Consider the following 25,066-nt stretch of genomic DNA (forward strand, 5'->3'; position numbering starts at 1 on the left):
CTAATGTAAACAGCTATGATTCCAGGTTAGCATGGAGGAGCTGGTGAAGGAATTGCAACATTTGTTTGATGGGGATTTGGTGTGTGGGGGTTGTGTGTGCATATGGGTTTTTTCCTTCTCTCTCCTTTGTTTACTCCAACACTGGTATTAAAAGTTGCTCATTGATCTAAGACCATAGAGCTAGATATGGGAAGTAAATCACAACAACACATTAAAGTTATGGACAAATTATTTAAATTCAAAGTCTTCCTTTTGTTTTCCTTTTGGTCAGTAAGAACCAAGTCATGCTAAGTCTCAAAACTGCCCCCACAGTCCAAACTCTATGTCTTTGATAGATGCCATCCTCATGCTTAGCTTGCCTCCAAACCAGATTCAGGTTTGAGAGAAATATTCTCTTCCTTTTGCAAATCAAGGGCTTTCCCAAACCCACAGTCCTGATACCTGATTAACTACAGCATCAGTCTCAGTTCCTACCAGCTACACTACTGGATTTCAGCTCAGCACAGCTCTGCCACTGGATGCCCCCAGAGAGCACTCCTCACAGACAACTGAATTTTGGTTTGCCTAAGATGCAGTTGCTCTCAAAATGCAAAGGCACATCTTCCTTGTAAGAGACAGCTGAAGTGCACTACCTCTTGGTATTCATAAACACATCTTCTTAAAAAAGTACATACAAAGGCAAAATTTATTAATTACGCAAACACTAACATGATAGTAGCAGTTGCTCATTGTTATGTCATGACAGAGAGGAAAACAGAATAGTCCTTAAATATTTGCAGATGATGCATTAGAAATACAGGTCACCAACATGACTCACTGGGATTAGGAAGAACTACAGAAACTTTTGCTGTGGAAGACTGAGCCAGAAGTCCAGCTTGGAGAGGAACAAACTCAAACCCAAAGAGGAAGAGGAAGGAGGCAGCACACAGGAAATCACCCACGTTCACAATCCAGATCTGAAAAACTGGTGGGATGCTCTTTGTCAGGGATGAGTTCCTTGAGCCAGGAAGACGTCCTACCCAGGCCCTCACAAGTTATCAATGAAATTTCACCCAGGTTGGGCTCCTGGATATTACTGTGTTTGTGTAATGAAGAAAGCTTCAAGCACTTGAGATTATTCACCAGCCACAACGAGATTGTAACTGGGGTCACCACCACAGAAGATACCCAACTCTTTATGTCTCTACTGAGGCAGAAGGGAAGCTCACAGCTGTAGATATTCTGAAACCCAAATAACCAGTACAGAAAATAAATTAATCTAACATGTTGCTTGCAAATATAAAGGTGGCTACAAAACCTGTGTGGTACATGATACAGCATCCATGGCAGTGCATAGAATAAACCTGTGGTATATGCATGTATCAGAAATGGGAGCAAACCCATCTTCAAGGAGTACAGCAAAAATAGTGGTTATGCTCAATATCATATACTGTGAGCAATCTATAAAATGCATTAAAAAAGAAAGCATGGAGTATAGAAGAGCAAAACATACTATAAAATATACGAAAATTCAGCCAGTTAGAAATTCTCAGCTACTGTATTATTATTTTTTTTGCTAGATAGCTGCAAATACTTCACTCAGGCTGCACTAGCTCAGTGTCATCCACAAAAGGCACTTACAGAGAAACGCAAACTATTTTTACAAAATTGTGTACATAATAAAAGTCCTGACTGTCCTTTAAGGATAGTATGATAAGTACTAGTGCTAAACTGTGTCTCCCAAATCTGCAAGTTTAAGAACACATTGACCAAGGTGGGGGAGGTTGTTTTTTTTCCTGAAAAACTGTTCACTTTTGAACCTGTTGATAAATTCTCCAACTTCAAAAGACAGCACAAAAAGCTGTCAAAAATGGCCATTCAGTGACAGTATTTCCTGACCAGCTTACTAATGAAACAGTTCAGAGGTGCCAGACAGAAGCAAAATCCACCATAGCAAGTTACCCAGGACTCTCATCAACATAAATAAGTTGCAGATCACCTTGATCTCTCCCCAAGCACAATGAAGTTGGCAATGACTACAGGAGAGCTGTGTCTGAATAAATTCAGTTAAGCTGTAACTGCTTAACAAATAAACCAAAACAAAAATACATACACAATACAGGCAACACCCTGGCAAGTTTTGAAGGGAAGGCTTTATACTGATTAAAGTAATAATGTTATTCTGTTGACAGAACAATGACCTCCCATAATAGTCTCAGCAAGGAAAAAACAGGACAAGAGTTGGCAAGACATTAATAATAATTTCCAGAAGTTTCTTTTCAACTAGAGATTTATGCAAACCACTGTCATTTAAATTATTCTTCATTTTTACTGAGACTTTCACTATGCTAGCAAAACCTTTGCCAAAATGCACAATGATTGACCAACAATCAATCAAATCCACATTTCTCCCCTCCTAGCTGATGAAATGCAACTTCAACCTCTTACAGAAACTTCAACTGGTACTAAGCTTTAGCGAAAATGAACTATAGCCATTTGTCAGCAAACATGTTTATTCTTTTATCTTTTATTCTCAACATTCTCCCCTTTTCTCCACTGCCTTCACGTTTGTTTCGGGTTTTTTTGTTGTTGTTGTTTTGGGTTTTTTTTTGCAGTGGTAGTGGCTCTTTTATTGTTGTTTGTTGTGCGAGATATGCAAGATATGTGCAAGATATCCCTGCTGTTAGTTACAAGGTGGAGCGAGCACCAAAACAAGATGTGAAAATCTGCATGGGTGCATATGTTGATGCCCCATCCCTGGAGTTTTTAAGGCCAGGTTGGTTTTGTGCAACCTGGTCTAGTGGTAGGGTTCCCTGCTCATGGTAGGGAGGTTGGAACTAGATGATCTTTAAGGTCCCTTCCAACCTTAATGATTCTATAATTCTATAACAGAAGGAAAGAACTATCAATAAAAAATATAAAATACATCCAATAAACAACTAATGCATGATAGATAAGCTGCTAGTAGTAAGCAGGAACAATACCAATCATCTAGCTCCAAAATCCTTCTGCTTTGTTGAGTTTAAGACACACACCAAGCACCTCAGCTAGCTGAGCAGGAACAGAAATTCTCAGGTAGGGCTCTCGTGCTGGATAGTAATAGTGTTATTTTTGTTTTGTTATTTAGGATTTCTTTGTAAACAAACCAACAGCTATGTGCAGATACAGTCATGATACAAACATTTCCTATTCTACACATAAAATTAATCCAAAGAGTTTAGGCTGAGAACACAGCAAGAAGCCAGATCTGTTTCCAGACTTCAGAAGACAAAACCCTTTGCAAGACAATATTTCGTCCATTCATATTCATAAAGTAACATTGATAATTAAAACCATTACCTTTACAGCTTCTGATTCTAACCCATAAAACCAGAGGTGTCACATAAAATCACATCTTTTGCACAGACAAACTTATCCTGTGCACTGGTCTGGTTAGACAGCACCTGGAGTACTGTGTACAGCTCTGGAGCCCTCTGTGCAAGAAAGATACAGGCCTGTTGGAACGGGTCCAGACAAGGGCTGGAGCACCTCTGATATGAAGACAGGCTGTGGGAGTTTGGGCTATACAGCCTGGAAAAGAGAAGCCTCTGGGGCAACCTTATAGTGGCCTTCCAGTACCTGAAGGGGCTACAGGAAAGCTGGGGAGGGGGTTTTCACCAGAAATGGTAGTGATAGGACAAGGGGTAATGGTTTTAAACTGAAAGAGGGTAGATTTAGGTTAGATATTAGGATGAAATTCTTCTCCATGAGGGTAGTAAGGCACTGGAATAGGCTGCCCAAGGAGGTTGTGGAAGCCCCCTCCCTGGAGGTGCTCAAGGCCAGGTTGGATGAGGCTTTGTGCAGCCAGGTCTAGTGTGAGGTGTCCCTGCTCATTGCTGGGAGGTTTGAACCTGATGATCTTCCAACCTTAACCATTCTATGATTCTATTCCCAATATGTTCATTTCACCCATCAATATGTCAAGATCAAACTACTAAGTATTTAGAACATCCAACCTCTTCCATCATCAAAAACACTCTCAATTCTGTGAAACAAAAAAATAAAGTGGTTCCAGTTGCAGTATTTAGTTTACTTTATTCAACAATATCCAACAAAATACCTAGGGAAATACTGAATCCTCAACTTTTGCTGTAAGGCTACTTCTCTGACTACTATCAGTTGAAACCTGAGGTAGAGGTGAATATGAGCAATATCAGCATGTCATAAAGGATTTTATTTATATAAACCTACCATAAATTAGTGTGAAATGGATAAAACATTTCTTTTTAGTAGATGCCTGAATGCAATCTAAAGCTCCAGTAAAGGACTGGCAATGAAACTCCACTTGGGAGGAGATTATTTTTCTTTCCCTTTTAAATAACACACAAAAGATGCACTAGTCCACTTGCAGAATAAACACAGATATCCTACACTCAGGGGAATGCACCATGGAGTTTGCACCAGCATTTTTATTAGAAAACAATCAAAGTCATAAAACAGAATCAAACATAAGCAGTGTACAAAATTATGTTTATATATATATATAAACAATATACAACATATACACATATATCAAGAGGTATTTCTTAATACATCCACAATAATAATAGCAATAATAGGTGGATGAATTGAATATTAGACTGGAGAGCAGAAAATAACTACTACAGTATATTCTCGTATGAGCTATCAGCAGAGTTCATCGCTTTCAGAGTTAAGCACCAAGAACATGGAGAGCTAAAAATCAGCAAAAATATTAGAAGGATGTTTACCTATACAACTGAAATTTATTTAGAATTGCAAGGATGTGGTACAGGAAAACCATTCAGCTTTTAGAGTTTTTATTCAAAATACAACTTCTTTTTTTTTTTTCCAGTTTTTATTTCTATTTATGAGGAGAAACATAAAAGGAGTTCTTTATGCTCAGTTATCCTTCGACTGCCACACTTTTAAAAATGGCAACACATTATTAATAAGAGCTTCAAATAATATAGTGATTTGCACACTACCTATATAGAGCTTTTCATATACATTCCCTACTCTTTTCAAAAAAGCAGAAAAATACTAAAAAAGGCAAAATAAACAAAAAAATTAAGAACACTGATCGGCAAGAGAGATAAACAGACAATGAGAACATGGCTGAAATGACATGTATTTATAATTCAGGAATTAGGATCAAGTTATAGAATAAGACTCCCATATTACTAGGGTAATTACTCCCAAAATTACTAGGATGTTCGATATGAACAGGTTTTTTTTGTTGTTATTTAGTTTGTTTTGGGTTGGTTGCTTGGGTTTTTTAATTTATTTTTCAAGAAGTCTGATAACATTGTGTTTTGAGGTGTCTTCTCTCCTAAAAAAGACCCCCTGCTTAACAATGACCTTCCATGATAGGCCTTCTCTCTTCTGGCTCTATAACATTATTGTCCCCTAAAGCTACACAGGAAGCTCCAGATTTTGCCTCTTATTTAGCAAGAAAATTAATGATTACCTAATAAACAAAGGCTAGCAAGATAACAAGCATAACATTATTACAGATAACCTTCAACTTAAGATCCAAGTAATTAATAAATATAAATGCAGACATCTTTTTATGGAAGAGAAATGCAGTTTTTTGTAAAGGTGAGTAGAAGAATCTATAGTAATCATATCAGCCAGGCTTGTAACACCTTACATGACTGCCATTTAAAAAACTGCCATTTTTACAGCATGTGATCCCACCATCTCCAAAGCAGTTACTAAATCCTGAATTGATGAAAAAGAAATTTCATTATAATCTACAAAAGTATCCTCTGATAGCTTCCCCACAGAACAAACATTCCTTGCTGTGCCGGATAATAACAATTTGCTTACTGTAGCTAAGTCAGTAGTGACCAGGAAGAAGGTCACTGACAACCCCTGCAAATAACAGTTTAAAAATCCTTGTGCCCCATTCCATATTGTTACTTACAGTGGTATGCCTACATTGCTCCAACTAAAATTTCATTATTCTATAAAATTCACCAACATAAAGAAGAATAAATATTATTGCCTGTCATCACAGGATCCAAAGTACTCAAGCTATGAAGAATAAACTAGTATTTTAAGAACCCACTTCACAATTCCTGTTAAGAGAATCCCCCAGGTCTGCAGTTAGCCTTCATATTTCCATTACAAAGCATGTATGGTGAGAAAATACTACATAAAGGTACTATTACATGGCAAAACCTAAAGCCAATGAGGGACTATCTATAGCACCTGCATCCGACAGTGGAGCTAGGAAATTAAGACAATTTATTATCCAACTAATTGAGACTGTATGGATTCTTCAATCTGTATCCATGGATGGGTAACAAACCAATCCAAGGGGAAATTATGAGCTTTAAACAAACTACGGAAATCAATGTGACCGTTTCTTGAGCAGGACTGCAATAAACATTTTATTTTTCAATAATACATAGAAGAATATGAGGTAGAACGTCTATCAAAACGGACCACTAGTAAAACACCAAGTGAGTCGGCAGCTTGCCATGGACTTTTATGTGCTGCCTCTGCAAGAGATGGCAATGACAGTAATTTTACCAACTCTAGCAAGAAACAAGAAAAGAACCCAACAGCCAGGAAAAGTAAACTGATGTAAGGTTCTCGAATACTAACTGGCAGCAGTTATTTGAAGGATCCATTTGCCACTTAAGGTGAATGATCATTTAACATGACCTGACAGTAATACAACAGAGAAGATATAACAGAATTAAATATAGAAGAGCTTAAAAATAAAAAAGTACCTGGAATAAACATCTAAGCAGCTGTGATCTACAGAATTTATTCTCAAAGATTACTTCAAAAACATGTTAAGATGAGCATTTAAAAACACACAAGACAAAACTCTATGAAGCACTCAAAAGTGTAAGCCTAGAATTGAGTAAGAGCAGCATACAAACTACAAAAAAAACCACAGCTCTATCACTCCCCTAAACTTCTGTATCTTTGTCTCTAAAATTCTTCTAGTATTAGTACCTCCTTATGAAATTAAACAAATTAATAGGAAATATCCTATTTCAAATTAGATTTGCAGAGTCATGCTATCAAAATCTATGCTCCTAAAGGGGGAGAAACAATTTTGGTAAGAAGTATCTGATCTATAAACCAAGCACTTTGCAACAGCAGCAAGTAATATGAAATAAATGAAGTTAACTTCTCAAGGTGCTTTTGTAATAACAAGACATCTTGAAAACGGAGCTGTTAACTGATAGAAATAAAATTCAATTACCATTTGCATGTGCTCTGGACACTTTGCTCACCAGGCATGCAGGAACTAATATTGTTTTAATAAAAGAAATGTCTCAATTAACTTTTCTTGTACCGGACCTATCTTTTAAGTCACCTTATCATGCCCTTTCTAATACCTAGAGGGAACCCTCCAATTTGAAAATGCATGCCTATTACTTTTTAATTAATTCCTTCAGTGTAATTTATATGGTTCCAATTAAAGTAAAGGTTTGCCTTATTTTCTGTCAATAGCAGCCACATTTATAGTTCAAGCATTTCCAAATATCTGACTATACAATAAACCATCAGGATTTTCACCAGGGAAAAAAAAGTCTCTACAATAAATTAAAGGTTTCCAGTACTAACCTACAAAACCCTCATCAGTTCTCTCTCTCTCATCTCTAGTTAAAGCACCTTAATAACTACCATTATGAAACTTTCAAACCATCCCTCAGAATTACTCATTTATCAGCCTCTCCCCCCTTACCTCCTTTGAACAGCCCACAGGCAGAGTTAAAGGTAGTTCTGGAAGAGAAGGTGGAGCAAACCACAGAATTACATTACATTCTGACTACGGATGACTATGGCTCAGAAATCCAACACCAACTTAAGCCCTGGTATTTATTTTCAGCAAACTTGAAATATATATATTTATTTTCCTGTACTTTAGGAGCAAAAGCACAAATATAAACAAATATAAAAATTAAATAATTGCCTATATAAAGTAAACATTGCTTAGGCCTCTGAGGAACAAAGCATGTGGAAGTTTTGAGTTAATAGAACAATTTTTATTTTTTATTCCTACATATTAAAATAGTCTTCTAGAAGAAGGTAGTAGAAATGTTGAAGTCAAGTCAATGACAACACATTTTCATTATTAGCCAATTAATCCTGAAGAAAATAGGTGGAGCACATGCCAAAATTTGAAATCAGTATATAATAGCTGCAAAATGAAGTAATCCAGTGAGTTAATGTTTAAAGTTTATAGATTTTTTTTCTTATAAATGATGACTATTTTAATATTTAGATGCTTCTTTGGTTTCTTTACATCAAAATAAGTGTAAAAAAGGAAAAAGGAGTGGAAAAATTACTCTCCTCAGAATGACGCATTCCTGTCCCCCCAGTGGAAGAGATGGATAAATACACTTCTCAGTTCACTTATTTTTATACAGCAAATACTCATGAACTTAAAAAGTTCTTGTGATGATGCCTTTTAGTGCTGGTGGATCAATGGCGAAACTTGTTAAAACACACACTCTTGTCTATGTCTTAATACAGATATCAAGAAAAAGTGAAATAAACAAAAAAGCATGAGAACAAAATGAACTTCTTGCTTCTCACATCCATGATTTGTGATTTGATGTGACCACTTGCAGGTTAATGGAGATGAGAAAGTTTGCCTTTCACTAGTGCTGTTGAAAAAGCTCTGGGTTGCAAATGGTTGTTACCAAGCATAATAGATTCTGAATCCATTTAATGGAAATTTTCACTAGCAAACCATAAATCTCTAAATAAAAGTAGTGATGTGCTGACCTTCAACAATACGTTAATTAAATGCTGGTAATGTTGGAATCCTACACATGAAGATACGATTCTGGGGCTAGCCCTCCATGTTTCAAACAGCCTTAGTTGTTAAACTTTTCATCTACAGCCCTGGGAAAATTTACAAGGTTTTGCAGATTCTTCTATTAATGACATACAAAAAAAGCAAAAATTATTTTGAGCCAGGGGGGAGAAAAACAGTTTTTGTTATGCTCTGAAAGAACAATAGAAAAAATAATCCTAAAATGCTTACTGAACAGAAAGGAAAACAAGGATGAAAAATGTTATTTTTGCACATTCAACTACTCTGTTACACTTTCTGAAGTGTAATGGCCATGAAAAGCAAGGAACTAAAATATGCTTTCAGAAAGAAGCATTTGAAAGAATTCTTTCAAGCATTCTTTGTTATGCTTAAACAGAACTAGAAATAGCAATTATATAGCCTCTTTAGGGGCTCACATTCTATAGACTGAATCCATCCCTGAAAAGCTAATAGGGAAAAACTTAGAAATCTGTTTCCTGGCATTAATAAACTGCAAGATAAACAGTTGTTAACCACCTTTCTCCTCCAGTTGGGGTAGCTAATTGTGTTTCAAGTACAAGTCATTAGAGGTATTACTTTAGAAAACAGAAGCTATTAGCAGTTTTGAGCATGCTGTTCTACCTGCTTGAAGCACAAACATCCATAAAGCCTACCCTCAGAGCCCAGCAAAGATGGCAAAATGCAACTGAACCCAGCAGCAAAAGGGGAGGGCAGCAGAAAAATTTAATTAACTGACAAACTCAGAATAAATTGAGTCAAGCAGCCCAAACCTCCCCCATCATACTCAAAAAGCTGAAGTGGCAGGAAACTCTACATGCAATTCAATTATCTTTTTGAAAAGTTCTACTTATTTTTCAGGTGCAGTTTAAGAGGCAACCCACCGTTTTAATGTGTGATTCAGCAGATAAAACTATGCAATGTCTACCACCAGAGGGAGATGTTCTATTATACTGCGTTTACCAAAAAGTTCCTTCCCTGCATATTGATTTCTATTCCATTTAATAATCAGTGGGGAACATGTTTCCTTCGTTCTGTAAACACACTTTGAAGAGTCTCTCTCTTCACTTTGAACTAATTACTGCTATGGTAAATTTGATTTTTTATTTAACAGAAGCAATTTGGTAACTGATCCATAATTTCCACCTCAAATTATCAATAAAAACCCCACCCTCTATCCTCTCTTTCTGGCCCGCAACACAAAGACAATAGAAATGGTCAACTTCCATATGACCAGGGACCATTAGAAATTTTTTTTCTAAAATAGAAACTACTACTTTCTTCAGCAGGAAGAAAAAAAACCACAAACGCGAGACGTGGCATCACGTTGCTATCTTGCATGAATGAATTCAGCAAACCATCAAATTTGAAAGATTAGAAGAGAGTTGCAGAAGAAAGATAGATGTCATTTGATCTTCAGTAAATTCTGCTGAATAAATCTGTGGGAAAAAACAATAATACAGTTTCCTAAAAGACAAAGGAGTGGTGCCAACAATGTCAACTGCAAGCATTTAATTTCTGCACAAGAGTGAGCAGACAGAGGCAGACATCTCTGGAAAAAAGATTCAGAGTGTTCACACAAGAAGAAAAACTGCAATATCAAGTACGTAAATCATTCTCTTGAAATACTTGCCTCTGTTGACTACAGTGGGTAACTCAGTTATGGATGGTTAAAAAAAAAACAACATCCCACAAGCTAGCCATCTTGCTTGACAATGGTTCCACCTGTTCTGCACATATAAGGAACAAAACCAAACCCCTTGTGTTTGAATAAGTTTCCCTGTTATATGCTTCCATATATATGCTTAACAGCTAATACCTGAAATGCTCAAACCAACAGCAAAGAAAAATACAGATGATAATGAGAGCATTAGATATTCTTTCCTGTATCACTTCAAATACAGGGTACACCAAATCCAGTCTTCAGGAGAAAAAAATAAAAATCTGTCATCCATCTCACTGGTTATTTCTAATTAAAGTCGACCAGTTCTTCACTATATGAATGTTAGATGGTAGCTTATATTAAGGGGACTCTCCAATGTTAAATTTGATGTTGCTGCAGAAGCAGAAATACATCTTATGAAAATAATGGGGAATAAAGTTTTCCCTATTAAATGGGTTTTGCTTGAAGCAGCAACAGTAAATCTAACCGGTAGTCTTCTGGCTGACTTTCCACTGCTCTTCCTCATCTAAAATGCTGTAATATAACATTTTAATGATGCATAATTGTCTGTACATTAAAATATCTCTGAGGCAAACAACTTCAAAAGTTGTTCTTCTGAAGGATGGATTTTATTCTCATAATCATATAATAAGACCATAGTGACAGATATGACAACAGATACATTTTTATGCCTATATAAAAAATAAACTTCAACTAATGAAATACAGTTAGCGCAGGTCAAAATGGAAGAAAAAGAAACTTTTTTTTCTATATGGAAAAGGAAGACTTGATTTTTTCATTCTATGGACTTGAATTACCTTCAGAAATTCTACTTCCACACAAAGGTGTTTTATAGATTTACTTAAATAAAAAACAGGCATTAGTAGATATTAATAAAGTCAACTTTAGGGAACATGTCTGCTCTTACTTGTCCAAGGTTTCTGTAAACATTAATACATTAAGATTCATGGCAAATAATAGTGACAGCTCAACTGAAAACAGAAGTGAAGGTATTTCAGGTGATTATATCAATCCACAGCCTGATGTTTGAGGGTTTTTTTCCTAGAACTAAATTTCAAGTTGATGCATATTTTCTCCAAGATTTTAACTAAGAAATTATTTGTAGGCTTGCATGCAAACTGCACTGATATTCCAGTTTCATAAAGGTGTAAAGCCTCCTGCAAGCCTCCTGCCTTTGATTTCACAAAGACCCAACAGCATGCCTGGCTTTGCCCTATCTTCTTTCTGCCTAAGAACACATTACAACTAAAAACACTTTAATACAAAACCCATGTATCCAATTTCATCAGCATACTCCCTTGAGAATTAATTTGTGACCCCTCACACCACTCCAGGACTTCAATCTGCAATCTCCTCCAGTTCCCAGTTCAGAATAGAATTCACTCTTGACCACAACACTGGTCTGGCTTCCTGCTTGTCCCTTCATTTCTTAGTTTCCCAGCCTATATCAGAACACATCAGCGGCATCTGAGATATATAGTACAGTTATAGAGGCTCAGCTTTAAATTACAAGATTTCACTACCTCATATTTATCATATTTAATTTTAGGAAGAACACTGTTTTATGCTTTGTAGACACTTATATTAGCTGTGCTACTTCTGCTGGCCTAGTTTGTCCTGAGTTAAATTCTGCTTTATTAAACTGCCACCAAACCTAGTCTTGGTTGTGAAGCTGCTTGAAACAGCAGATATAAATTGGCATATTTAAAAGAACTTTTGAAAACCAAAGACAAATAAATCAGTGCCCCGAAAGAGACCATCAGTTCCCCAAAAGACACCACTGTGGCAGAGGAGACAGATGAAATCCAACCATCTGTAGCTATGTTCAACTTGATTATTTCAACCTGCTTTATATTTACCCATACACCATTTTGAGTGAAAAATGCCCCATATTGAACGTTTGAAGGCAAAGTTTGTGTTTACTGTTGATCTTTACATTGTTTGCAAATACACTTTGAATGCTGTTACATTTTCATAACCATTTTGTAAGCATATCTAACTGCCTTTAGAGATAGGAAAAAGCTGTGCATGAAGAAAATTAAGCTCCTTGCCCAATTTCATGCTGGAGATGCATGACAAAGTCAGGAAGCCTACATTCATTTCAAATTTGGGAAGGGTTTTTTTTGTGAATATTTTTAGAAGTTCAGAAGTTTTGAGAACAGCTTGCCCGGTTTTCCTGTAGTCTAGCACTCTTGGCCACAATTGGTGACAGGGTACTAGCTAGTCATAGCTTTGGCTGGCCTAGTACAGACATTCTCTTATTCAATTTCAAGTATTGTTTGGAATTGTTCACTTCTGTACAGGAAGCAGTTTTAAAAGAGCAAGAAACACTGTAAAAAGAATGAAGCTGAGGAAAGCAGAACAGAAACCAGCAAAGGAAGAATAGAGTTAGGAGTATATTATGTGAAGAACTCAATGCCACAAACCAATTAATATGAGTATTCTGATAACAGCCATTTTGCTTGTAAATTGTGAGGCTTGCCACTTTATCTTGCTTAATTATACTGACCTTGAAACTTGTGTTCTCTGGTCACTTTAAAGATGATTTACACAGTCTGTATTTCCCATAAAACTTACTTTACAAGACAATGGCACAATAATATTGATTTGCAACACGATGAGAATAACTGCATCAGTCTGTAAATCTGCAGCAGTCCCTCATGTTAAAGACATGACACTACTCTTAAGAATTTTCAGACTAGTTTCTACATCCAAATTAACTAGCAGAAAAGTAATGACTATTTTTTAAAAAGCATTACATTCAAAGGCTGTGCTAGGAAAAGGCTTGTCTATCAAATTCATTGCAATGCTACATTCTCAAGCTGTTTAATTCATGCTGAAGACTGAGACAGGCATTGGTCAGGGGAAAGTAGTAGCTGTACATGCCCACAAATGATGTGTCACCAGCTTCTAGATTCAAGACTCAAATTTTCTGCATTACCTCCCTGCCTGCCAGACTTCTTTCAGTTGTTGTAAAAGGTATTTTAGTGCTACATCTCTTCTTTTCATGACTTATTTTTAGGGAGCCAGTATGAGATCTTACACTGATAGATAAGACAAGTTGCACGAAGTATTGTTCTCCTTTTTGATAGTATGTAGAGCAAAAAATACCTTATAGATATTGTACAAAAAGGAAGTTAAGACTATTGTTGGTCATATTTGTATTGTCTTCTCATGTGAATATAATTTACTTTTTCTTAGTCATTCTCTTCTGCTATCAAGCACAATAAGAAAAAAAACAAAAGAAACAAAAACTACAAGGCTATGAGTGAGTAAAAGCAATTTTACTCTTAAGATGCTGTGCTAGTGAAACAAATGAGCACTAGGCAAATGCAATGCAGTTCCAAAGCACCTTAATCTTGTCAAAAGCAGAGTTTCCTCACAGGAGCATGCTTTGGAAGATCTGGAAGTTCAATAGAGGCACAGAGCTATCCCTCTGCTATTTTGAACTAATTTTCATAGTTTCCTTTAGGAAACAAATATTAGCCTGCTATTCTGATGCTGAAAAAGCAGAGTTTCTATTATCTTCACCACCTGTTCAATGACAGCAGACTGAAAGGCTTTAATCAAATCTCATGTGGTGAAGAACAGAAAGCTGTAGCTTACCATCTCAATGCCTGATTAGTACCAAAATATCTTCAAAAACATCTGTTTTTAAAAGTATTAGTCGGAAGCAGAGATATCTAAATCTATAAGAAATAACTGCCTGACTGAACATCAAACAAAACTGATCCAAAACTGCTAAGCTACAACTACTTAGCAGATTTTTGTTGCACTGATAAAGTTACAAGTTACTTTTACATCACCATTTTTCACAAGAGTTGTCTATGGTGGGTTATGTAACAGAACTATCACTGATGCCTCCAAGCTCCTCTGCTCAGGACCTACACTTGTCCAGTTTTCCAGAAGGAGTCAGAAGCAGGAAGTCCACAACTGGGAATTTCTGAAATTTTTAAACAGAGGACACATGCCTTGCTTAGGCTAAAGACACTTATTGTGTGTGCAGCTGCAAAAAAACCCCAGATTTTTGAAAATAGTATCTAAGCTAAGTCACATCAGAAAAATAAAGAACACTAGAATATGTATCTATCCACTTAAGAACAGTCACTATTTTTTCAAAACATCCAATACCTTATGCAGTTTCTTTAAAAAAACAGATTACTCCATAATTAGTCATATATTAGAAAACTGTAGATGCAAATAGAAAGCAGCCATATGATAGTAACTTCAAGCATTTTTTCCAACTAAAACTGTAGGGTGCAACCTAAACATTGTGTTTCTTTAAAATGCCATTCAGCAGCTAAATTTAATGAGAGTAGAGAGAATTAATAGAGTAATTAGCTATACCAAGAGAGAAAAGATGCTCCTGAGGTATCATGTCCCTGAAAAAAACTATCAGAAATTAAAAATCAGAGCAGGCATCACAATTAAACACTGCAATAACAGCATGCTAAATAGGTAAATACATGCTAAATACATACCACTTTTACTTAGAAAATAATCATTTTTCATCTTTAGGAAAGCACTAAGTAGCTCTAGATTAATTAATATTCAAAATTATTGAAGTGTGTGTGTATATACATATATATATATATATGTATATACACACACACATATGCCAAGCTCTCACTAAACTCCCCAAAAAAGCCATTTAGTTTGGTTAGTTCATTTTAAAGCAAAAGGCATCAAAAAGTCTTTCTTAAATTTAATTAAGCTTATGCATATCTGCTTCTCTTCTAAAAATGATTTGGCAAGCAAAATTTTTGTGAGGAAATCCAGTAAGTCCATTCTCATCCCTGTGTCCCAGCAGATACTTTGGGTAGGCCGGGAGGTGTCATGACTAAACTCTACCACAGTCCTCCTTTTCAAATGTAAATGGTGCATGAGAGCAGAACTATTTAATTCACCCATCTAATCCTCTTAATATGTTTAATATGCCAGAATTTGGTCACACTGAAGAAAGCTTTTCTCTTGTGGCACAGTATTACCTCTATCTACTGTATTTTAGTATCTATTTTCTATGCTCATTCACCCTAATTAGGGCTTTACAGACCAAGAAGGTAACAACTACTGGGTTCTCTAGCCAGTATAATGTTACAACGGCTGCTGTGTTTACATGTCACTTTGACCTGAATTTCTATCTCAGATACTTAAATGGTACCGATTTCTCATAATACACATTTTAAAAATGAGACATAAGTAGAAAAATGAAATAACTTTGTTCAAAGTAGTCAATTTGTGGGAAATCTCAAACTAATCGCACGTGTGGATCCACTTCTTTTCCTATTTCTGTTTGTTTCTTCAACTGTACAGTTTAACATCACTTTATAGACTTAGGTGCCTAGATAAAACCCTAATTAGTGAATGCACAAATATAGATATAGATATATCTATATCTATGTATCTCCACATTAAAAGGAGAAAAAAATAGAGATCATAAATTAACTTTAAACCCGTGCATCCTACCATCTTTAATGTAAAGAAATTCAAATGTCACTTTTGAAAAGGTGACTTTTCTATTCCTAATGGACAGTTTGGTTGCATTTAAAAGAGCTCTGTTTTCACCTTTAAAGTACTTTACAAATGGGAAACAACAGTTACTATGGCTGTCATTTTCTACTGGCTAAAAGGCTTTTTCCCATCTCAGTGGATAACATTTCTTGTTTTGATTGCATGTGTGCTCTCTGCATACACTGAAACACAGATGCACAGATACGCATAGGCACATCTGCTCATAAACCAGAGGGTGTTGTGGGATTAAATCCATCTTTATTCTTCAAATAGCTTCCAAACCTGCTTAGATCATATTCAAAAAGCGCAGTTTTAAAGGTGCTCCACAAGAGATGGCACTAATATTGTGGCTGACAAATTTCTGGAATAACAGAATACTTTTTAACAGTAAAAATCTCATAGGTGAAATGGAAGACAGAAATTGTTCGTCAAAATCCACAATGAACTCCCTCAGGAAGAAGGCATGACTACCAACTCACTTCATTCTATTATATATGCAAACTATGTTTTCTATCCATTTTAACATACATCTATATATCCTTTCACCTGCCCAGTACTATCCCTTCCTTAGAACCCTTCAAACAAAAAACACATTGCCTGTGCATGATTTTATCCCAGGCAAAAGGGATAGGGAGTTATCATTGCGAAAATATAACACTTTTTCAACACTGTTAGAAAATGCTCAAAATGTACAGTGATGCATGGTAAAGAAGCCCGTACAACATAAAATGTCATACAAATGTGCCTCAGAGCTGACTGAATTCTAACTAATGCTGGACAAGATGGAGTGGTAGGCCCCTGCCAAGATTTTTAGAGGCAATATATATCATGGAAAAGTTTATGCAATATCAGATTACAGGAAAATTTCAAGTAGAAAATGGGAAAACTGAAAGTTATAATTTTTTCAAGGTTTTTGTTATTTGTTTGTTGTTGGTTGTTGTTTTTTTTTCCCCAATCATATGGGAGTAGAGCACAACAAAATTTTTAAGCCTGTCCAGAAAAATTTAGAAACTTGTGTGAATCTTTTTTACTATTCTCAAAATCTGAATACATAACATTTATAAGATCTGTATCTCAAAACTGGTGCATGCAACAAAACACTTTTCATCATTACTTATCATGTTTCAGCCATTAAATTACAACCTTCCTCAGAGGCTAGAAACAAATTAGCAGCCATTTTTAATAGGTAAATCACTAAGAATAGTTATGAGAAACTACAGAATACCCAAAAGACAGTATTTATTTTCTGTTAAGAAAGGAAGTCCCACTAGAATGAGAGGAGTAGATGGAAAAAGGAGATACCAGATTTTATTTTATTGAGATACTATGTCCTTAAAAAGCAGTGGATTATTTTTCTTTTTCTCTGTGAAAGTGACTATGACTCTAGAAATTACATGCATCTTGCAACACAGTGAGGGCAACTGTGTTTTTTCATCAAAACTTTCTAAAAGCAACAATGCAATGATTACTAAAGAGCAGAAAGGAATTAAATACGTTTAAGTGAGTTGATGAACATGGTTTTATATCGATATCTTGAAGACCCCTAGAAACTACTAAGAATAGAACATGTCTGGTGAGACAAGGCAGATTTCAGCCCTAGACCAGGATTAGCTGTATCTGTAGGCAACATAGAGATGTTGGGTAGAAAGAAATACTGCACAGGGATAAAACACAACGCAATTACTGTGATAGAAGGTATTAAAGATCTTAATAATATTTAAAAATTGCTTATTTCACCAATATGCTGTGACCAGTGGAAGAAGAAAGCTTACTCCCAGCAGGTTTGGCAGGAGAGGTAAGTCCCTGGTCATTCAATAGTACCCTTAGGTGGCTGCTTGCAAGCAACACTGAACAGCCTTCAAAAGACCAATTCAGTGATACTCAGCAAGGAGTATAAAGAACACAGATTCTGAAGGGAGCATCACTGAGTGAAAACTTCATGGTGCTGCAGTTTGAGAAGACAGAGAAAGTGGAATAGAATTAACAGAATAACATCCATTGGAGTAATTTTCAAAACGCTGCACTGTCCAATACAGAAGATTCATATTTGTATCAAAGCACATAGGAGATATTCTGCTCTCCAACACTGACTTTCTGGATGATGTTGCACAAGTCACTTCAGCTGAGTCTTTTCTCCCTTTTCCCATATGCTGATCTTGTCAAATTAGCTTGCAGACTTGTCAGCGAAATGATTTGCTCTCAGAATTAACCTACAAAGGATGCTCAGGAAAGTTAACTCAAATTAAAATGAACTAAAAGTGTGAAGTCACTGAGCATAAGGCTTAGTATAGTAAACACTCACAAAAATTTCTCAGATACACTAAATCTTTAGATTCACCTTCACACCACTTGAATTTTCCCACGTCTTCGAGTTGGCCTTCTATGCATTTTTTGACACTGAATGTTTTAATACAAGCCAGGATGTACTAAATTATTATGTAATTGTTTATTATGGCTTTTACTGCCTCAAGTAGTATTAAATAAATAAACCCTTTTTTGTCTTAGGAACTAGAATCAATATTTTGTATTCCACAGAAATACACCATATTAATATGCAGTGAACTAGCTGCAGCCCACCAAATTAACCTAGCACCATGTTAGTATGCCTGTTGGAAAGCCTTACGGCAATAACCTTACCAGATACTGACTTTCATGGGCAAATCATTAATCTTCCCCACACCGCTTAGCTCAGCTAGGATAATGTTTGATGTAATTCTAACAGATTCTCATTTCAGAACCAATTGTAAATCTCAGCATGGGATTATATACAACTTCAATGAAACAGTCTCATCCAAGAATGTGCTGATATGCACTTGTTTAGATTTGCAGTATTGCTGTTAAGTGGGTGGGAACTCAAGGAGAATGGGTAGTTGAAAAAAAATATTAAAAAATTGAAAAAGAAGTGCCACTTCTTTCCTGCTAATCATGTTGATATGACTATATATGAAATCTGACCTAACTGCTCATGGTATTTCTATTTACCTTTAGAAATTTCAAGGTAAACTCTGCCTCTTCGTAGGTCCTTTTCACTCCATCTAGTGAGTTGCAGCAATTAATGCAAAGCAAGAAAGCAGCTCTTGTAAACCTGCTGACAGCTGTTTAATAGGAGAGGTGGCAAGTCGTGGACATGTCCTGGCAGCGTGCTTAATGGATACACAAACACGCACAGTCGTCAGCCTAAAGTGATGCTGGCAGAAAATTAACTGAGAGACACAAAGCTCATTTAGCAAAGAGACCAACAGCAATCTGGACAATACAAGACTGCAAAGGCTGGGAGAGAGAAAATGAGAAGATGCATTTCTTCAAGGAGATGGGAGTCTTTAATTTCACAAGTCATTTTATTTAGCCTTGTTGCTTCAGCACACAAACCATCTCCTCTCCTTTGCAAAGCAAATGGCTTTGTACAGATCTGTTAGTTCCCTGGATAGAGCATGTCATAGACTTGCTTGAAGTAAAAGGAGATTTTCATGTTAATAACACTGCCACCATATCATGTTTTCTCCAGACACTTCAGAACGTGGCTGTAATAGAAATTAGAGTCTCTCACATTATGACCATTTCAAAACTGAAACCTCAATCACTGTCAGACCTATTGTAATTACTGACAGAAAACCAGCATATTGACATATGACCAACTACTAGCATTGGGAAATAGAGAAAGACCTGTCAACAAGGATTAAAAACCAAAATAAAAAAAGTACTACATACTTAAATAAGAAAAAAAAAATTCTTTATCTAGTCATGCGACAGGAATAACCATCAGGTATTATCTCAACCAAAGAGACCATGCAGAGGCAAGGCTGCAAAAGGTATTTCTGGGATATGACAGTGTCCTTCAAATATTGTAATGAATTCACAAGTTTGAAGTCTTCTGTAGCATTTCTGTGGGCTCCATCTTTGTGGTGACTAAAATAAAAGACTAAATTACACTGGTTTATGATACAGTATAAAGGGCAATCATGCTGTTGATTAGCATTTTTAAGCAACTTTCTGTGGCACTGAGAGCATGCTTCTTCTTGAAGAGTAATGAAATTTCAAGCCCACGAACCCTCTGAAGTAATTAAAATGATAAAAATGTCAGGCTGCCTGTTTTCCAAGATCTGACATTTCCCAACATAGAACACACATTGCTGAAGTGAACTGTAAACCCACCATGTGCTCTCTTCCTCGAGACCTCTTTGAACTATCTGTAAACCAAGAAGCTAGGAAAAAAGTCTATAAACCCCCCAAATATTTTTCTGGTATAAAAAGCCTGCATTCCCTGAGCTTTTAGAATTACATAGCTAATGGTAAGCTTTGCCATTCTCCCTTCTTACATAACATTAAGAAAAATATTTTATATGCTGCAGTGATGAAAAAAAAAGTTTTTACACTTAGCAAAAAGTAACCCCCCCTTCACTTTTTAGAAATCATTCTTAAAATACATTTCACCTCATCTCTGATTGAGGAATATTTTATTCCTCTATCTGGAAAAAAATCCCCACCTCTAAAGCTATTCTATCCCAACTATCGACACAAGCCAAAAATCTGAAAATTCGTCCAATGCAAAATACTCTAAGCACTCTCCACCCAAAATGTATCCCAAACAAGATGACTGTATCATTTAAATATCTCATCTTGAATAGAGAAACACACCACAGTTCAGAAAACATTTCTTATAACAGCTGCAGCAGCTTTCCGTGCATGATCCTCAGCTGACCACCCTGCACTGCATCTTCAGCTGTAGCAATATTATGGTGTGATGAACCACACTGATCTGAAGTTGGAATAAAAAACAACACCTATATTCTCTCATCCCAAAGAACCTAACACAACAGAACAATCACATTTTTGTCTTCAGTGTTTTTTTACTCTGGTCAGCATCACATAGTCCTAGCCCAGTTACACAACAGAACTGGGGGAGCAACACTGAGGAGGGTACAAACAACAGAGAGTCCTTGAAACTTTGTCAATTGTAGAAGAAACATACTTCAAATCCTGGCTCTAGTTTCATATATCTGTAGAGTAAGCAGAGAGACAATTTTCAGTGGCCATGTTCGAGTGCCTGAAGTCGTTTGCAAAAACTTGGCTGTCTTTCCTTCAGTAGCTTTATGGCAAAGTTTTCTTAAATTACACCTTCTACATATAGAGGCATACGTATTTTAACATACAGGAATGGCGCTATAACGTGGACATAGTATGTCAACATCCTTCACCTTTTCCCACCTCTCTCCATGCAGTTTAATCACCTAATAGCAAAAATTTAGAATATGTTTCTTTATCCTTTGGTATAACAGTCTCAAATAAGACCATCACATATATACTTTTCATTTAGAAGTAACTCTACAAACCGTAAGCAAGCATTACTGTGTCTCTGACACCGTTAAGTATTAGTAACAAACATTCTAAAACCAGTCACACATCTTCCACAAATAGCCCTTCATCCATTTTTTCAGCTAAAGGACAAAAATCCTTTCTTTGTTACCATGTATGTCTTTGCCAGAGGTAACACAGGAGCCAGTGTTTTAGAACAATTTAAAAGAGGTGACATTCACAATTCTTCTATCTAAAAGAATAAATAAATTACAAATTAAACCCTCCTGTTCATGAGGGAAATGAGTTGCCAACAAGGGTCAAAAAACAAACCTCCTTTTGCTATTAGTTATTAGATGGTTGTGCATTTTGTACTTTAGATAATATTTTTGCTCCTTTTCTTAGTAAAGTCATGGATACCTCCCACTTCAGACAAAGTTCTGAATCCAATCCGATTCAGTACAGTAATTTCCACAATATTCCTGACTTTCTCTCAGAAATAATTAAGGGGATTCGTAGATTTATTTTTATCTTCTGGTCTTCACTACTGCATTAATTTGGTTGGAAGGCAACTCTAAGCATTAACCTGTCCAAAACGTGTTAGAAAACGTCATTAGCATTGGCTCCTTTTCCTAGGATGCAGACATGATAAAATCAAGACATCTCTAGTTACTACTAAATTGACTTTCAGATAATTTGACAATATAACCTTAGTCTGTAATTAGCTTATTAATTTACACTACTCATCCATTCTAACCCATGTGTAATTGCCCCCTCCACTGTGGTCTCAAAGTTATTTGTGAGGTGGTAAAATACACTGAAACCCACAACTCATCCAGGTGTTCGCATGCTGATGAGTCATTTTTCCCCCAGCTCAGTTTGCTGTGTGGCCAAAACAGCCATACTAGCAGAGGCAAACAGCAAGTCAGGCTTTGTAATTTGGTTTACATTTACCAGTTCATATTGCTGGTGGAACTCTATAAAGTACAACTTAATTTTTTACTTAAATTTGAGCTACCTTGATTTCATTAATCTAAACAAAGAAAGCTTTTATCACATGCAGCTTCACATGAAACTTCTCAGCATTGAGCCTTCAACCATCTGCTGAGGCTGGGGGAGGAAGATTGGTCCAACTATTGATTAACTTGACAAAACCAAAGGGGACAATTTGATAGCTTAAGGCCTTCTTTGAGGCGCTGTTACTGTTTGGCAGTTAAGAATGGGAAAGAGCAAGGAAATGCATAAAAATCTAACAAAGCAATCTATACCACCATTTGTTTAATTCTACATGGCACATGATATGCCCAAAATGAAAACAAAATTAGAAGAACAGTTCAATGTAGCAAGATACCAGATAAAACCAGTAGACGGTATATAAGCTTTTTGCAAGTGATTTACAGAAAAAGTGGCAACATAAAACACAACATTACGTCTCTAGGGAATGGCTTTAACTTTGAGATTAAAAAAATCTAACACATCATAGAGTCACATCACTGTCTGCTGAGAAACCTCTATCCCTTCATCTGTTCAACTCAAAGGACAACAACACGAGGAGAAATCTGAGCACAGAGAGCTCCACAGTTTGAGAGGTTATGTGATTTTCTGTTCTTGCCTTCAGGTTAGGCGATAGCTACAAAGATACAGAATTTTGTTTTCCTCCCAGAGCTTCCACACTGTTGAGAGAGACTAGAAAAAGCTTTAAGAATAAATATCACATTCCAGAATTCATCTTGAATCCCTGTATGCTCAAAGTGAAGAGAGGCAGTTCACTGTTTTCAAAACCAAGAACACTGATATAGTGGAACTAAGCAGATCAAGCTTTCAGACTGTATTTCAAAAGCACTGAATACATGGCTGGCTGAGCACACTAATAACCAAATACTAGCTGAAGTAGCTCTGTAATGGAAAGACAGTCTAAATGAACGCTAAGCAGGAAAACCAGCTTATTTTTCCATTATTCCTATTTGCTTGTCCACAAAACCCACAACAGAAGTCTCTACTATTTGCCCTCTAACTAATTTATCATACTGAAAATTAATAAACACAAACTTGTGTAAGTGAAACTTCAGAACTATATATCATGTACAAGGCCAGTGATTTGGGTTATATTTCTCAAAAGTACCGTATTGTTTTGGATAATTTAGACAGTATTGCCCACTGTTCTAAAAATTAAGTCACAATTATAAAATTATTCTGAATAAAACTTAATTATTTAGATTTAGGAGCACTATTTGCTTTTTTAATTTTTCTTATATGCAGAACAGTGAGAATCACCTCCCTCTGTTCTTCCATTTCCACTTGAGCTATAAGCCACAGTTGCATTCCTTTTTAACTGTCTGAAGAAAAATCTGGGATACTCAAGCATGTTCTCACTGGGTATACTGCAGTATTTCTGTTATTTCAACTTTTTTTTTTTTTAATCTGAGCTCATCATGCAATCCTGACTACATGTATGAATGGAAGTCAGAGTTTAAAGAATTAAAGCATGCATCCCAGATATCAAAGTCTAACAGATATGGTCAACAAAAAGCATTTTTAAACAATTATGGCAGACTATAAGGACTTAAGAGATGTAACACTGTGTAGACTACAGCAGAAGCCAAGATACATCACAGCTCCATAACTGGAAAGTCATCCCTGCTCTCAAAACACTCACAGCTTGCAAGAGCAAGGAAAAGCCATGAGAAGACATATGAGAAGTGAGAGAATTAGCAGCTAGTGATGAAAACAAGATAATCTCTTGACCACATGCATTGTTTTAGCATGATAATTAATAAGTCCTAACCTGGCTGTCATTCAAGTTATATACTATGTTTTCTGGAAGAAAACTTTGGGATTTAAATTACACAGGACAGCTGTTCTTGAGCAGTGATAAGAATTTCAGGATTTATTATTTATAGTTGGTGAAATGTATTGGCAACCAGCATATTGCAAAAATAAAAAATCAAGTAAGGAAAGCAGTGTGGCTTACAAGCTTTTGTTAACCATCCAAATATTTATCACATTAGTAGTACAAAGCATGGTGACAGATGACAAAGCTGGAGTTTCCTAAATTGAATTATGAGTTTATGGGACCATGACAGAGGTTTCAAAACACAGACACCCACTTTGGCAGGTTGCTGCAAAAACAAAAGACGTAAACCAGAGAATTTTAAAATGTTGTATCATTTAACCTATTCTTACAAATTGCATTTGGTGAGCTGGTAGATGCTGTTCTCAACCAAGATCTGGCTGTGTTTTGGAAAGGATACCACTCCACAGAGATTGACTGTGAAATCTATAACTAACACATACTAGTGGGTGCAAGACAGAATATACATAGCACTGCTTTTGACATTTGCTCACTGGACATAAGTAAATATTCTTCCCCCATGGCATGATAAAAAACACATTCAAATAAATAGTAAGATTTGTCCTAGCCATGACAGTTGTTTATTGTTTCCAAAGGCACAGATGCAGCTACTTTCCACTCATTTCTGTTAGTATGACATTAGCATATAGTAAAGGAAACTTCCCATAACAAGAGTGAAACAATCCAGTAAATTCAAGATGCTTTTGTACTGTAATTCTGCTTAGTCAGAAGACAAAACAGGTAACTGAGCAAATACACCATCAGCTTAAGCTCTAGCTTAAGAAAGGTAGTATGGACTTCTCCATTGACAGAACATGACACGTGCTTTGAAACAGCAAAAACACTTCCTAATCCTCCTTCAGGAAGATGATTTATTAGCCTAATAAAATAATCAGCTTATCTGGAAAATGGCCAATGTCCTGTCAGCTTTCTATTATAAACA

General features: G+C 36.1%; 1 protein-coding gene across 3 annotated transcripts in view; it reads right to left on the minus strand.

Annotated features, from left to right (window-relative positions):
• The window catches only part of ZFAND3 (zinc finger AN1-type containing 3), a 134,032-nt gene that overhangs the window by 48,554 nt on the left and 60,412 nt on the right, over positions 1 to 25,066 (minus strand). The window lies entirely within an intron of this gene.

Source organism: Apus apus, chromosome 3, assembly GCF_020740795.1.
Source record: "Apus apus isolate bApuApu2 chromosome 3, bApuApu2.pri.cur, whole genome shotgun sequence".
NCBI lineage: Eukaryota > Metazoa > Chordata > Aves > Apodiformes > Apodidae > Apus > Apus apus.